This window comes from Garra rufa, chromosome 21, assembly GCF_049309525.1.
Source record: "Garra rufa chromosome 21, GarRuf1.0, whole genome shotgun sequence".
NCBI classification, from domain to species: domain Eukaryota; kingdom Metazoa; phylum Chordata; class Actinopteri; order Cypriniformes; family Cyprinidae; genus Garra; species Garra rufa.
In genome coordinates, this window is record NC_133381.1 from 34,475,734 (window position 1) to 34,493,951 (window position 18,218).

The window sequence follows — 18,218 nt, forward strand, 5'->3', positions numbered from 1 at the left end:
ACCCTTTCCAACAATGCAATGACTGTATGATTTTTAGATCCATCTCTTCACACTATGGGCAACTAAGGGACTCATATGCAACTATTACAGAAGGTTCAAACCCTCATTGATGCTCCAGAAGGAAAAACGATGCATTAAGAGCCGGGGATGAAAACTTTAGAAAAAAATAAAGATGTGCACATTTTCTTATTTTGCCTAAATATCTTTTTTTTTTCTTTTCATTTAGCACTGCCCTTCAGAAGCTAGAAGACAGTTACATGTTTCTAAGAAGACAAAATAAGTTACATTTACCCTGATCTTCAAATCTCAAAGCTTTTGAACCATCTGTAATAGTGCATGAGTCCCTCAGTTGTCCTCAGCGTGAAAAGATGGATCTCAAAATTATACAGTCATTGTTGAAAAGTTTAAATACACAAAAATGAAAGACCAAATAATTTGTTCAGGACAAACAATGAACTAATGAACAACTATCACTAAACAAAAAACAGTATGAAGAATCAAGTGTATGTAAACTTTTGAACGGCTCATTTTTATAAATTCAACTATTAAAATTAATAGTTAAAAAATTTAAATAATTTCTTTTGTGGACTATATGTAAGCATATTTTATGTGAAATATCTTATTCAGATCAGTACTAAATAAACCATAACATGCATTTTGTATGATCCCTCTTATTTTGGTCAAATAATGAACATTTTGCAGATTCTGAAAGGAGGGTGTAAACTTTTGACCTCAACTGTATATCAATTTATTTTTAGCAAAAAATAAAAATACAGTATAATATGATTTGTAAAGAAAGCAATGAAAAATCAAGGTAAATATAATAAAAAGTATTCCATTTTCAAACAAATAATATGTCAGTCAAATGTTTCAAAAGTGTGAATAATTATGTATTTAGGATCCAAAAAATGCTAGGGGGAAAAAATCACATTTCCATCGCACAGTTTTTTTTTTGTGTGTGTGTGTGTGTGTGTGTGTGTGTTCTGTTCATTGTTTTTACTTTTCAACATCAAATGGACACTAGTGAAAGTGTAAAAAGTGTGTTTTAAGATTATTTTCTAAAAGTCCACATGAGAAATCAATGAACACACAACTATAAATTATTTTATTTCAGATTGATGGGTTGGAGTAGCTGTGCAGCATGACAGAAACAGATACTGAATGTACACCTCGTTTTGAAGCATCGCACTGATCTTTTGAAGCATCCACTGATTTGTTGATAACAATGGGAAGGAACTATTCTTGTACCATGTAGTTATGTTTTGACGTTATAGGTTTGACACCAGCTAAGGTGCTGATTTTTCCTCAGTGGAAATGTGATTCGGAAGTTTCTTAACTGACATCGATGCTGAAGTTTTTCATATTTCACACAGCGGTGATTAGCATATAGGCCTACCTGATCCCATACACATACTTTTCTTTGTTTATTGCTCTTTCCCTCCTGCTGTATCTCACACAAACACTGACACACACCACAGCGGCCCATACTTTAAAAAAATGGCTCTCATTTCCTTGGACAGGCCCGTGTGTCCACTCCCCCAGATCTCTGCTGCACTTCCATTTCATGGTGCATGGCCCCGGCGTGTGATTATTCCACTCTCTCAGGTACAGGGGGAGTTAATGTCTGAGGAAACTGATGTCCCTGTCAGCTGCCTGCCTCTCCTCCCCACACGACCTCCCACCCCTCCCCGTGTGGAGCTTGTCACCGCACACGCTGCCGCATCGCCAATATGACAGCACCCCCTCACAAACACACGCATCCGCTCACGCGTGGTCCCACCTAACTATCAATTCTCCACACAAGCGAACAGAGAACCGGGAAGCATATGCCACCAGCCCTTGATCCCCTGGCCTGCATTTACATCCACTCCATGGAGTATCAGCTGGTTAGACGCAGCTGAAACCATACGTATAGGCCTGTAAACATAAGCCTGCCATAAACACAACATAAACAGCCACAGCTGCCATCTGCCTGACAAAGATGCAAGATAACCAGCAGTTATCAGATGAAGTCATTCTGTGCAAAAGTAAGCGCTTTTAGGTGTCTGCGTGACAGGAAGAGAAAAATGTAGAGAGTCTACATTGTATTTCCTGTCAGTATGTGCTCCACTGAATCCCTTTCCCTGCTACAAAGACTTCTAGATCAAAATTTTCATTGTCCTTCACCTTACTATATATACACTGCCTGATTTAATGAGATAATTAAGCAATATCACACAAGCAAGAGTGGTGTTGTTAATCATCTGCAGACTAATATTTAAACCAATATCAGCTGCGAGTGTGATACTGTTTTTTCATAACATAAGAGGAAAAGATGAGCGGTTTAGGTGTCGCTTGAACTGAGGCGCTACAGCGATCTTTCACGACACTTTAAAGAGCCACAAATCGGTAATTATTGTTTGAATTTCTGTTAAAATGATAATATTTGAAAGCTGAGACCTAAAGTAACCTGCTCTGTCTTGTCTGTCTGTCAGTGCATTGTCAGTTTTCTCTTTGCTCCGCAATGTATTTTTCTCTGCGTGAGCACTTGATTTGACAGAGCAGGTTACTTCTGGTATGAAACAAGGTCTCAGCTTTAAAATGTCATTTTTTAAGAAATTGTCAATCAAATTCTCTACAAAGGGTCAATTGACCCTCGCAAGCAACTTAAATTAACAGGCAATCTGATCAATCTAAGCCCGAATCTGCCATTTTCATCTGTGGACTTGAAAAACGGAGTGCATCAGTGTCTTTTGCCAGTTGAAACAAGATTCCCTTTGATGTTCGTTCATGTTTATTTCATGATACAACTAATAAAATGGAAGATATGATTCGTTCACATGCCGCTTAAACTGAGGCGCTACAGCAATCTGTCACAATATATTAAATATCTACAAATCTGTATTTATTGTTTTAATTTCTGTAAAAAATTATAATATTTGAAAGCTGAGACCTAAAGTAACTCTTGTCTGTCAGTGCATTGTCAGTTTTCTCTTTGCTCCACAATGTATTTTTCTCTGCGTAAGCACTTGATGTGACAGAGCAGGTTACTTCTGGTATAAAAGAAGGTCTCAGCTTTAATGCCAAATGTTGTCATTTTTAAGAAATTCAACAATAAATACCGTTTTTATGTTGTGACAGATCACTGTATTGCCTTATTAGATCAATGACACGTGAACCGATCGTCTTTTCTTCTTTACTTAAAGCACAAAAAAAAAATGAATGAACATCAAAACATATTTTATTTTAATCGCAGAAAGATGTCAATACACTGAATTTATCAAATTTAAATCCAACGAAGTTAATCTACTCTTCTGTCTGATTTGTTTGTTGGACAGAATTGTGGATTCAGAATTATGGTTGGTCAGATCGCCTGTCAATCAAGCTGTTTGGGGAAGGGTCAATTGACTTTGCAGAGAATTTGATTGACAGACGATCTGACCAATCTAATGCTGAATTCACCTTTTTCTTTGTGGACTTGACATTAAGAAAACTGGTGTGTAGTGACATCTTTCAGCAGTTGAAACCAGTGTTGTTTTTGACAACCATCTTAGATTTAGTCTTAGTCTTAGTCTTTTGGACTAAAATGCTTATTAGTTTTAGTCAAATTTTAGTCACTTCTATATGTGATAGTTTTAGTCCAATTTTAGTCGACGAAAAGTCAAAAAGGTTTTAGTCAAATTTTAGTCACTTCTATATGTGATAGTTTTAGTCCAATTTTAGTCGACGAAAAGTCAAAAAGGTTTTAGTCAAATTTTAGTCAAAAAAAGGGTAAAAAGTAGTCTTTTAACAAATTAATGTAGGTCAGTAAGTATTTTGCTGTTGGGTAGTGTCACTTATAAGTTGTGAAAATAGCAGATCTATAGTTCAACACATTGTGAGCTTCCGGACTGACTATTTTCAAATACTATTTTTGAAATACACCCATAGGTGCTCTCGCTGTTTGTGACCACCCTGTGTGCAAACTGCCGCCATCATGGTTAATCGTCTGTCTGTCTGAGTGACAACAATGTGACGTGTTGAGCACGTTGTGCGCTGCACGCCAGGTGGTGGGCGTAACCAAACAAGAATAGAATGCTAAAACGCTTGCCATACTAGTATGTCAAAGAGTATTTAATGTTAAAATGGCTTGCCATAGCGGCAGATACGTTTTAGGTTTTAATTGGCATGCACAATAAGCAGAAATGTCATGCATTTTAAACGTCTGACAGACCACCCACTAACAGTCTATTCACATCTCGTCAACGAAAACTCACACACGTCTCGTCATGTTTTAGTCATCAAAGAGCCATTTTTATCTCGTCATCGTCTCGTTATCGTCATGAAAAAAAGTGCCGTCAACGAAATGATTTCGCCATCGTCATCGTTGACGAAAACAACACTGGTTGAAACAAGATACCTTCTGATGTTCATTCATGTTTATTTCATCCTATAACTAGTAATGAGGAAGAGATGAATGGTTTGCCTGCTGCTTGAACTGAGGTGCTACAGCGATCTGTCACAATACATTAAAGAGACAAAAATCTGTATTTATTGTTTGAATTTCTGTAAAAATGATAATATTTGAAAGCTGAGACGTGAAGTATCCTGCTCTGTCTTGTCTCTCAGTGTGTTGTCAGTTTTCTCTTTGCTTCGCAATGTATTTTTTTTTTACTGCGTGAGCACTTGAAGTGCGACGTGAGAGTGCCATGACTTGTCGGACATAGCAACATTTCATTCCTGAACTGTTTAGTTTTTTTGGTTGAGTGATTTAGAAGACAGCCACTTGTCACCACGAACACTGAAAACTCCATGTTGTTTCTTGACCTGTATACCAGCACTCTTGGAATGTCATTTATCCAATAAAATTTGAGGAGCAGAACTAACTGTTGTATATGTTTTTATAGACATACAGTACATTGAGTGCCTGGGCATTTATGAAAACATATAGGCCTGCAAAATCAGGCATGTGGTTCCATTTTGTGCACAATGAAATTATATTTTCATTTTTCAGACTTTGAGTGATGGCATCTGCTTCTCCCAGAGCCAGAATATAAATTTAACTTCACTACAGAATCATATATGTTTTTATGAATGCCGTGAGCATGTTTCTACAGACAAAAAATGCCTGTTCCCAGCGTTCCAGTACATTGTTCCATTAGAACACATGGGACATATGATTTTCTCACTATCAGAGTCTAGAACTCATCTATAATTAACCTACATATCATTTTATTGCAGCGCAAGCCTCTTTTGCAGACTTTTCCCTATGCGTGTTTATAAACTTTCTCTTTCTTCATAATCTGATGACATTTGGAAGTCTCTCTGCTGTGGTGATTAAGTGGAGCTTGGATTACATAGGTTGGTCCGGTGGGGACCTTGGCCAGAGTCATTATCTAATGTTTTCCCATTTGAGTCATGCGATGTAAAGACACCAGCTTTGTCCATTGATCCACTCCAGTCCGTTCTCTCAGTCCCGCTGCTTTTCGGTGAGGTTTCCTAACCATGGCAACCATTGAACATCCAAGCCAGTAAAGACCGCTAAGTTGACCTGAGAGACCGCAAGTCAGTGGGCTGAAATAATGTCAGGCCTAATGTTCTATGACATGCCAGTTTGATCTGGCAAGTTCTTTTAAAAGCGGATGCCCTGAGCCGCGTTGGCAGAGGCCGAGGACTGATAATGGCCAAGGAAAAGAGCCGAAACATGAGCCAGTTAATCAAGAGATGTGCCAGATACTTTCAGCAGCTCCCGAATTCACTGCTTTGTAGCGCCAGACAGCACAGCCGTCGAGCCAGAACTGTTACACTGCAATCCAATCCATTTATTTAAAGATCAATAGTGTTCAATTCAGCACACACTGCATCAAATGATTGGCACACTCAGCGGGAAATGACTGACGCCTTTGCATGAAGTCACATACAGTACAGTGGCAGCAAAACGTATCTGGACACTTAAGCTACACATAAAATGTATGAATTTTATTGCAGTGCATACAAAATATCAAAACAAGTGCTAGACATTTTCTTAGAGCTGACTTCACTTTTTCATTGCCTTTTTGTTATGAATTGTAGCCATCTGGTCCCAAAGTGATTGTAGTGGGTATATGAATATGTTCCACTATGTCTGTCTTTATGTATTAAATGATAAATTACACATCTGTTGTTTTATCATTTAAAACTTCAAACTTATTTCGTAAAAATAAAATGTGCTTGGGAGTCAATTACATGACAGTCATGTTTTTGTCCTGTCTAATAATTTATTCAACAATAAATAGATAGATAGATAGATAGATAGATAGATAGATAGATAGATAGATAGATAGATAGATAGATAGATAGATAGATAGATAGATAGATAGATAGATAGATAGATAGATAGATAGATAGATAGATAGATAGATAGATCCTTGATGAAAAATAATGAATTCCTAATAAATAAATAAATAAATAAATAAATAGAAACAAACTTATGCAAAATAACATTTTATTATTTATATACCTTTTCATTATATACATAGAATATTTTACATTAACAAACATTTTATTTATCCAGTTCATTAATCTTATTCAATCTATCCCTGTTCTTCCTATCTTTAAATACAATAAATTGTTATATAATGCAAAGGCATTCATACATTATTAAGTGTACCTTAAGTGTCCAAATACTTTTTGGGGCCATTAACTTTTAACAGAAATCATTTATAATCTACAGTGAGAAAGATTTTATTTTAGGGAATAAAAAAACAAATGTAAAAGAAAATATATAATCAGTAGATTGTGAAACGGGTCAAAGACATTAAGATGTCCACATCAAAAGGAAATTTACAAAAGTGATTTTATGTCCATAGAAAGCACATTGAATATAAGTAAATGTGCTTTTAAGGTTAGTTGGGGAATAAAATGTCGAAATTTGATTGAAATGTTGTTACATTGGCTTTCAGTGTAACACAATATTTATGTCAAATTCAAAGAACATGCTTATTCTGACTTGATATAAAAGAGTAAGGGAGCATATTACATTTCATTGTGTTTTATGAGTAAAATTTCTTACTGACAAATGGGCAAAACATAGGATAGTGGCAAATTTTAAAAATATAGAATTACAACTAATTAGTATTTGGGGTGAAAGTAATTTGTCTCTTAATATTTTTATGTCATTAATTGATTTTTGTTGTAAGTATGCCTGATAAGATTGTTACAGTGAATGACATTTTCTTCTGTAAATTAGGGGAAAATGTAATGATATATTTATTTTTTGCTCAGAAAAACAAAAATGCAATTCAATTATTGGAGAAACAACAACAATTTAAAGCAGTATTACACTTGTGTTTATGCTTAAATCCTTTTTCGTCTTTGACCCAAACACCAATGTGAGAGTAACATGATTTATCTTTCCACTTTACAATCAGATAAATTGCAGACCTTTGGTTCAATTCCTGATGACTTGAGCTCCAATTGTAAATTCTGCTTGTTTATATGTCAAATTGGTTATTTTCCCACTTATTCTATAGAGGAAATGCATTTGTAATGCATGTTACCTTTTTAACAAACCCAGTTTGTGCCCATGAATTAATGTCTATCTGTACATGCATTATAAATGTCCTGGAATCAATGAAATCTATGTGAATGTGTGCATGTACTGTTCGTTGCTGCGCATTAGGCACATGTATCAGTTGACGTATGGCTTGTGCCTTTGATTTGAATGTATATTCCACTCACGTCCTTGAATCTGCCGCTGCGACTCAGGGCCAGTTGTGAGGACCCTGTGACTGACATCTCTGAGTCCGTGTGTTCAAACATCTCTCCTCTTGTTTCTCTTTTGATCAACGCATGCCATTCTCACTGATTTAGCAAATCAGTGATGCTTGTCAGAGAATTAATTACCTGGATCGGTGCTGGTTGATGCCTCTGGCAGCTGAGAGCGCGCAAGAGACAGAGAGGCCACGGCGTTTTCTGTCCACACACCCAGAAATCCTGCTTAATCGCCCACAATCCATTTCAAAGTCAACTTGATTGGACTTCTGTCTGTAGAATAATGGGGAATTAAGCAGCACCCAGACAGTTACGCTTCATATTTGCATATGCGTACATGCCAGATTAGCTCTTCCTGCCCTCGGTGACAGAGAGAGATCGGTCAAAAAACTGCTGAATCCAACTGTGTGTCAAATAAGCAAAGGTGAAGAGCACACTGCTCCCGTATCTCCCAACTACTTATCATGCACTATGTTTAATATTAGAATAACAGAACAGAATGTTTGAATCACAGTATGTGCTTATCTGAGATCAGAACAAGTAGATATGAAATTGTTTGGACACTTAAAAGGACAGTTTACCCAAGAATGAAAAAGCTTTCATTAATTTCTCAACCTCATGTTTTTCCAAACACATAAGACCTTCTTTAATCTTCAAAATACAAATTAAGATATTTTTGATGAAATCCAAGAGCTTTTTGACCCTGCATAGATGGCAACGCAACTACCACGTTCAAGGTCCAAAAAGGTAGTAATGACATTGATAAAATAGTCCATGTGACATCAGTGGTTCAACCATAATGTTATGAAGCTATGAGAATACTTTTTGTGTGCAAAAATAATGATTTTAATCAACAATTTATTTTCTTCCATTTCAGTCTTCAACTGAGAGAACCACAATGCATGTCCTTACTACCTTTCTTGACCATAAAACATGTCAGTTGCATTGCTGTCTATGCAGGGTCAAAAATCTCTCAGATATCATCAAAAATATCTTAATTTGTGTTCTGAAGATGAACAAAGGTCTTACGGGTTTGGAACGACATGAGGGTGAATAATCAATGACAGAATTCATTGTAGTGAACTACACTCTTAAAAATAAAGATGCTTCATGATGCCATAGAAGAACCTTTTTTGTCTAAATGGTTCCATAAAGAACCTTTAGCATCTAAAGAACCTTTATGTTTCACAAAGTGGTGGAAGTAGGTTCTTTATATCATAAAAAGGTAAGAAAGAAGCTTTGACTGAATAGTTCTTTGTGGAACCAAAAATGGTTCTTCTGTGGCATCACTGTGAAGAACCTTAAGCACCTTTATTTTTAAGAGTGTATCCCTTTAAGTCATGCTTAAAAAAAATTGTAAATGCCATTGCATTAGAATGAACAAAAATTGTATTAATAGTAAAGAAACACATTAGAAGTAAATTTTTAAGCAAATTGTTTCATAAAAAGAATATTATTAGGATTTAAATGAAAAACAGGCCCTAAAAGTGTAATTATATTGGGATATACTCCACTCCACAGTGACTATACATTTGAAAAATCTAAAGAATCTTTTCCGCCTTTAAAGGTTCTAAGGATGTTCAAGGTTCTTCATATAACCATTGATACCAATTAAAAACCTTTATTTTTTAAAGTGTGGAAGTGGTTATTTTTCAAATTGTTACAAGTACTGTTGCTGCTAGTTGTTTTCATGTCCGTGGGTTTTAATGACCCCAATAACATAAAATATAACCCCCTGGAATGCAAATTTTACCAGGGGAAACCCATAAAAATGCATACTTTAACTCCTGGAACATGAATTTTATTGGGCTGCATTTGGGCTGTAGTTTTGACTAGCAAAACCAGGTTTGACTAGAAAACCTGGCAACCCAGGAGCGTGTTGATACTTACGATCGCTGCTGTGGATTGAGATAAAAATCGTTAAATGAAGGCTTGAGTAGATGCTTTAAATATATCAAGATTGTATGTTTCAGAGTCTGTGCTAATGTATAAATGTACATGTGTGGAATCACAATTTTTGTTAAATACATACAAATTCTCATGAGACCACAATGGTTTTGTTGGTCTTTTGGGCATTAGATGGTCAGACTGGATCTTTTTGACCAGCTAAACTAGCAGAATACATAGTCAAATTGAAAGAACATACAGGCTGTTACATAGATTCTCTGACTGATTTATACCAGTATTAAAGGATTAGTTCACTTCCAGAACAAAAATTTACAAGGTATTGTACTACCCTAACTGTATTGACCCGGATTTCACAGACTATGCATGCGCATTGCAGAGACCAGTCAAAACGAGCATTTAAAAGTTAAAAAGTAAATAAATTGCCAATTTGTAAAATAACCAACCGTTTTGCTAGATAAGAACCATCCCATGGCTGGGACCATTTAGAGCCCTTTTAAGCTGTGTTCAAACTGCATTTTGGAAGTTCAAACTTGGGGGCACCATACACCCTGTTGAGAGAAAAAAAAAGAAGCATATGCTGGTTAGGTATGTTTTGGTGCTGAGATGCTGGTTTTAGCTGGTTTATGCTGGTCCTTTACTGGTTTATGCTGGTCCTTGACCAGCAACTTGACCAGCAACATGACCAGCTAAGGACCAGCAAAGGACCAGCAGAGAGAAATCCTGAAATGTTTTCCTCAAAAAACATAATTTCTTTATGACTGAAGAAAGAAAGGCATGAACATCTTGGATGACAAGGGGGTGAGTACATTATCTGTAAATTTTAGTTTTGAAAGTGAACTAATCCTTTAAGGCTTTTGTGCCATGATAGACATTGTTGAAACAGAGTAAGGTTTAATAAGCGATCCATTTACTGCAGGTCTTTTTGTCTTGATGAGGTGAAGCAGCTGCAACCAAGGGGAAGAAAAACACATCCGAGCAACAGAACCGCTCAGCCATTCTGAACCCTCTGACCCCCCGTATCTCATACACATGCACTCACTCACCGAATTGGGTCCGCAACGTCGACGTAACCCTGACCCAGACAAACACAGGCATCAGCGCGCAGACATCACACTCCTCAGCTGACAGATCTCTCCGCCGCCCATCACTCTTTTATTCATGCTCTCTGCACCCAGCCACCCCGCGCCTTTTACCTTGCTCTCGGCAAAACACAGACGGAAAGTCATTTCGCTTTTATCAAGTTGTCATTTCGGTACTTTTTTGTTCCGTCAGACTTGGGCTGTCACTCTCGGCCCGGGCCACATGAGAACTCCATTGTATAACAGCCTGAGGAGCAAGCAACACAAGATTGCAAATAGCTTTTACACTTCAGCAAGCTGTCCCTGATAAATGAACATCATATGAACATTCACTACTTGATATCCATCAGTGATTGGCCACAAAAGATGCACAGAGCAAATGAGTTTTTCAGCAAAAAACAAAATGAATCACTATCAAATCATGTAACATTATTCAAATCAGCGAGTAGTGAAATATGCTGCACATAATGTTATATTAAGATGAACATTGTGTTGAGCATGAATTAGCTCATTTGCAGCATTTGTACAGTGCTTACTCAATTAATAACCTGTTAAATAAACAGAGTGTTTTTCAAATGCTGCATTTGCAGCAGTCTTTTGTCCCCGTTGAACTCTCTAGACTTTAATAGAGCGGTTTTGTGGACGCTTTTAGGGAGTAATGCCACTTACTGTTGTCTGTAATGCAGCCTTAAGGTGTTTTTCTCTAGACAGTCTCAATTTATTCACATGTCCTGCCATCTTCATCAACAACAACAGTAAATGCTTTTGGGCCTCCTGGTTTCGTGTGCCAAAAACAGAGAACCTGTGGCTATGTCTCTTCTTTGCATATTTCAAAAGTAATTCTTTAAGAAAATAGGACAGATCTGAGGTTTTAAGTGATATTTCATTCAACAAATGTACCCCGAGGACTAATATTGGTTTGAGAGTTAACAGCAGCTTTGCATATTTTAATGTAGTGCAATTACAATCAGTCTGGGGTCCAATTAGTATTGTTGTAATTTTTTGTGTCACTTTTTCTATGGTTGTCAGTTCTGACACCTACTAACAAATCTTTTCTTTTTTTAAACATTTGTAATCTTGAAATGATCCTGACAAGGTTTTTACCCCTTTTTCTGATATCTCGACAGCTGTTGTGACATGCACATGGTGGTTGTAAGCATTTACATATGCAGTGCAGCTGCGAATGTGATTTTCATAGATCATCGTGGCTCGTATAATGAATTATGTCAGGGTGTATTAACTTAGTGGTTCTCAACTGGTGAGTCGTGACCTAAAAATGGGTGGCAGGTCTAAATGTAGAAAAATAAAATGCAACTAACCATGCAATTAGCTCAACCATATAATTAGGATAGCAAAATAAATAGCCTCAATTTTAAATGAGGATTTTTTTTTTATTTTTTTTTATTGACGTCAAAGGCTGTATGTTAAGTCAATCTATGGTATTTTGATGCAAATTCCATGGCCATTTAAGAATATTTATTTATATTTGAATACACTCTAAAAAATGCTGGTTTAAATACAACCCAGCGCTGGGTAAAATATAGACAAATCCAGCGACTGGGTTGTTTAGACCCAGCGTTTGGGTAGTTTTATTTAACTCAACTACTGTTTAAAAAAACTACTATATGGCTGCCTTAAAATGAACCCAAAATAGGTTGTCAATTAAACACCAGACTGTATATATAATTTAATTATTATTTATGTAAATTATTAAGAAATGTTAATTATTGAACATATTAATAAATGCTCATTTCCAACCTATTTTGGGTTCATTTTAAACAAGAAATATAGTTTTTATATCTTTGGAGTTAAATAAAGCTACCAAGAAGGTTGGGTTGAACATGTTCTAAGTTATATAATTAAGTTATAAGTAATATAATATAGTTATTTGAAGAATAGGTCCTTTTTATGCTGTTTTAGTAACACTTTAGTATAGGGTCCAATTCTCTCTATTAACTAAATGAAGTTATGAAGTTATGAAATTTTTAATTTATATCTCAAAATTCAGACTTTTTTCTAGCAATTGCGAGTTTATATCTCACAATTGTGACTATGTTCTCAGAACTGCGAGATTTAACTTCACAATTCTGAGAACATAGTCTTTTTTCTACTCAGAATTGGACTTTGTAACTTGCAATTGTGAAAAAAAAGAATTGCGAGATATAAACTCGCTTTTATGAGAAAAAAGTCAGAATTGAGAGTTTTTATCTCACAATTCTGACTTTATAATGAGCAATTACTAGTTTATATAATGCAATTCTGAGAAAAAAAAAAGTCAGAACTGTACGTTTTTATCTCACTATTCTGACTTTATTTCTCACAATTGAGAGTTTATATCACGCAATTCTGAGAAAAAAAGAATTGTGAATCTATATTTCGCAATTCTGACTTTACAACTCACAATTGCGAGTTTTCATCTCACAATTCTGACTTTTTTCTCAGAAATCTGAGATATAAACTCGCAATTACAAGTTATAAAGTCAGAACTGCCAGATATAAAAAAGCTAATTGCAGCTTAATATCTCACAATTCTGACTTTTTTCCTCACAATTGCGAGTTTTATCTCAGATTTGTAACTTTATTCTCAGAATTGTTTAAATCTCGCAATTCTGACTTTATAACACGCAGTTGCAAGTTATTAAGTCAGAATTGTGCTACAAACTTGCAATTCTGAGAACAGTCTTTTTTCTCCTCAAAATTGGACTTTATAATTTGCATTTATGAAAAGAAAGTCAGAATTGCAAGATATAAACTCGCTTTTATGAGAAAAAAGTCAGAATTGTGAGTTTTTATCTCATAATTCTGACTTTATAACAAGCAATTGCGAGTTTATATAAAGCAGTTCTGAAGTCAGAATTGTACGGTTTTATCTTTTATCTTTTATCTTTTTCTCAGAATTAAGAGTTTATATCACGCAATTCTGAGAAAAAAAGAATTGTCAATTGCGAGTTTGCATCTCGCTAAACTAACTTTTTTTCTCATAATTCTGAGATATTCAGAAAGTCAGAATTGTGTGATATAAACTTGCAATTGCAAGTTACAATGTCAGACTTGCGAGATATAAAAAAGGTAATTGCAAGTTTATATCTCACAATTCTGACTTTTTTCTCGCAATTGCGAGTTTATATCTCACAACTGTAATGTTTTTCTCAGAATTGTTTAAATCTTCCAATTCTGACTTTATAACACACAGTTGCAAGTCAGAGTTGTGCAATAAATTGAGCAATTGAGTTTATATCAAGCAATTCTGTGAAAAAAGAATTGTTAATCTGTATCTCGCCATTTCTGATTTTATAACTCACAATTGCGAGTTTGCATCTTGCAATTCTATCAGAATTGCGTGATATAAACTCGCAACTGCAAGTTTAACAGTTAGAATTGCGAGATATAAAAAAGGTAATTGCGATGTTTCTATCTCACAGTTGTAACATTTTTACTTTATAACTTTAACAAGCAGTTGCAAGTTCAGAATTGTGCAATTCTGAGAAGTCTTTTTCTCCTCAAAATTGCACTTAATAATTTGCAACTGAAAAAAAACAAAAAAGTCATAATTGCAAGATATAAACTTGCTTTTGCAAGAAAAAAGTCAGAATGTTCATTTTTATAGCACGCAATTGCAAATTATTAAGTCAGAATTGTGATATAAACTCGCAATTTGGAGAACATAGTCTTTTTCTCCTACAAATTGGACTTTATAATTTTCAATTGCAAATTTTATTTCTCACAATTATGAGAAAAAAAAGTCAGAATTGTGAAATATAAACTCGCTTTTGCAAGAAGAAAGTCAAAATTGTGAGTTTTTATCTCAGAATTCTGACTTTATTTCTTGCAATTGTAAGTTTATATCATGCAATTCTGACCTTATAACAAGCAATTGTAAGTTTGTATAATGCAATTCTGAGAAAAAAGTCAGAATTGTGAGTTTTTATCTAGCAATTGCAAGTTTAAATCTCACAATTCTGAAATAAAAACATCTGCGCATTTGTATCATGCAGTTCTGAGAAAAAAATGTCAGAATTGTGAGATAAAAAGTCACAATAACCTTTTTTTTTTATTATTCAGTGGTAGAAACAAGCTTCCATAGAACTCTCATTGCATGGAAGGAGCTGCTAACAATATTTAATTACAAAAATAAATAGCAAATCACAGATTTAGAATGACAGGAGGACGAGTAAATATTTCATTTTTGAAGAAACTGTTTTTGTTTTTTAAAAAAACATTTTAGGCCACACTATAAAAGTCCTGAAGCAAAATAATTTTTTCGGAATCACCATGTAAACAACATGTGACTACATCCTTTATATCATATCAGTCTTTCTCCATCCATTACCTCACAAAGCCCAAACATGTGAGCACATCCATACACACTCTTTCTATTTAACGCATATAATGACTGCATAAACAGAAACGCGACACCCAAGAGTGTTTGGCACCAGCCGGCTGCTGCAGCAGCGAGCGCTTCTGCTTATCTCCGCCGTTCAGTCAGGGCTCACGAAAAAGAGTTCTGCTCTCCCCTCCGTTCTCTAAAGCGCTGTTGTGTGGTTTGGGATTACCTTCTCTCGCCCTCTCTCTTTCAGTGAGCTGCAGGCTGCTGCACTCCCCTCCTCAGCAAAGCCCTCGCTCTCTCTCCTTTTCTCGCTGTGTCTGACACACTAGCCAGTCCACGGAGTATTACATCATCCTGATGTAATGTCTAACCAATCACATGACTGCTCTGCTAAACCTTCAAGGATTATAGAGCCCTGTAGCTCAGACTGCATAATGAGAGAAAAAGAGAACGAAAGAAAAATAGTAGGAGTGAGAGAGAGAAAGTAAAGGAGTATCAGAGAGATGAGACAATTTCCTTAGGCTCTATTCTGGATCAATTTTTCCTGCTCTTCCTCTTTAGCTCACCCAGAGGATGGCACAATAAAACTGGAGCTTGTGCTTTTGAGATGAACCTAAGAGACATCAGGTTCTCAAGTGGGGTTTTGTGCCTGAACAAAAAATGTATATTATGTTCTACTAGTGCAGTCTTTATCTTCTTGTCTAATTGGGTAAATCCCTATTTTGTAATGGTTATTTTAACAGTTTAGGACCAATTTTAAAAAGTTCACTCTGTCCATTATTTCTACTTTTAAATAAAGTAAGCAAGAAAGTTTTAATAATGTTCTAGTCAGAGTTTTCTCTGCAATTACAATGAATGGGGTTTTCAAGCTTCAAAAGGAAGCAAAAGTCATAAATGTAGTGGACTGTTTAAAGTGAGTTGCACTGAAGTACCAAGTCTGTCCAATTTGTAAACGAATGATTTAAACTGATTCTTTGAAAATGATTCTTTGAAATGATTCAACTCAAAAGCACAATTTGAATGCATTGGACATTGTTTCTTTTCTCACAGGACATTGTTTCTTGTATCATGGAGAGCTGGAATTGATTTTCAGTGAATATTGGCTTATATTTTGTCACGGATTGGCCAGGTTCTACTCCCTCACTCACTCAACGATCACAGTCACCTGATTACTAATCATACGCACCTGAATCCAATCACCAGCACCACATATAAGCACACCACACACCTCACTCAGTGTCCGGGCTCGTTTGCACGAAGCGGACTCATTGTGTTTCTCTGTCGAGTTCACAAACCTCAAAGACATACTTACCTCGCTATTTACCTGTTGAAACTTACCTCTTGTCCCGTCTATTCCAGTACGAAGTCTGTTCTCTGTTCCAGTCAGCTGTGGTCAGCCATAAGCCTGTTCGTCGATCACCAACGGTGTGTGTGTGTGTGTGTGGGTCGGAGTCCTCCTCCCGTCGTTCCTGGAAAGGAAAAGGATCTGTATTCAGTATTCATCTCTAGTCAACGAATATCATACTTGGACTGTTATACTTACCCGGTTCTGCACGTCATCTTATCCACAACGCTCTGCTGATAATAAACATTGTTATATTGATCACTTACCTCTCTTGTTTGGTCTGCTTCCGTAACAGTTAGCCCGGACCAACACAGTATCAGCATGAGCAATCGGGACCCGTTTCAAGAGCTGGTGGACTCGCTCAGGAAGGTTTTGTTGGCTAGTCATGCCACCACACCAACTTCAGCTCATCCCACCGCACCACCGGCACCCAGCACTTCTTCGGCTCCCGTAAACGTCCCTTCCAGTCCCATGGCCCGACCAGCGCCCTACTCTGGCGGGGCGGAGGAGTGCAGCGGATTCCTGTTACAATGTTCATTGATATTCACAATGCAACCTGCTCTCTATCCCACAGATTCTTCGAAAATAGCCTTCATCACGTCTCTGCTTACCGGACCAGCTCTCAAATGGGCGGACACGTTATATCAGCAGGCCGGGCCGGCAACCCATTCGATCCAGGCTTTCGTCGCTCATTTTAAAGAGGTTTTCGGACGCTCTGATGCAGAAGTATCCGCAGGAGAGCAATTGTATCATCTTAAGCAGGGAAGTATGACGACACAAGATTACTCCCTGCGTTTCCGAACTTTGGCCGCTGCCAGCGGATGGAATGAGCGATCGTTACTGACCACGTACCGGCTCGGCCTAGAACCCAATCTCCGGATGCAGTTAGCTGCTTTGGACGACTCCATGGGATTGGAGAAGTTCATTCAGCAGTCACTTCGTTGTTCAGATCGTCTAAGGTCCTACCAAGACCAGTCCGTCACTACTGCACTCCTCCGACCAGTTACATCCGCCAGCCCTCCAGAACCAGAACCAATGATCCTGGAATCAGGGAAAATCTCTGCAGCTGAGCGACAGAGAAGACTGACCCGGGGTCTTTGCATGTACTGTGGGGCTGCGGGACACGTACGACTCAACTGTCCTATGCGTCCTATACGATCTTTGGTGAGTGTAATACGTTCTGAATTGGATAACATGCATCCTCTGACTACCAATGTTCAGTTAACCACCCACACTTCCTGTGTTACAGTCGCAGCCCTCATCGACTCCGGGTCAGCGGGAAACTTCATCTCCAACACCCTCTGTCGCCAGCTCCAGCTACGCACCCAAGCATCAACCACCATCTACCAGATTCAACCGATAACTAACCGGATAAACTCACGGACCCGTATTCACCGGAAAAGTGAACCCATCATCCTACAGATTGGAGTTTTGCACCGTGAGGAGATTCAGTTTCTGGTTCTGGAGGGAGCTACTATGGACATCATCTTGGGGCGCCCGTGGCTGGTGAAGCATGATCCCATCCTCTCTTGGGGCACAGGAGAGGTGATAAAATGGGGAAAAGAATGTACCAACCAATGTTTTCCAGATCTTCCACGTCCTAGACACAAGATACTACCTGTCAACGTCACCTCCGTCGAAAGTCCTGTTGAGAAGCAGTCAGTCCAGATTCCTGCCATTTACTCGTCGTTTCAAGACGTCTTCTGCCCCAAGAGAGCTTCCCAGCTACCTCCACATCGGCCATGGGACTGTGCCATTGACCTAGTTCCGGATGCTCCAATGCCCAGAGGTAAGATCTACCCGCTGTCGCTTCCGGAGACCAAGGCAATGGAGGAGTACATACAGGAGG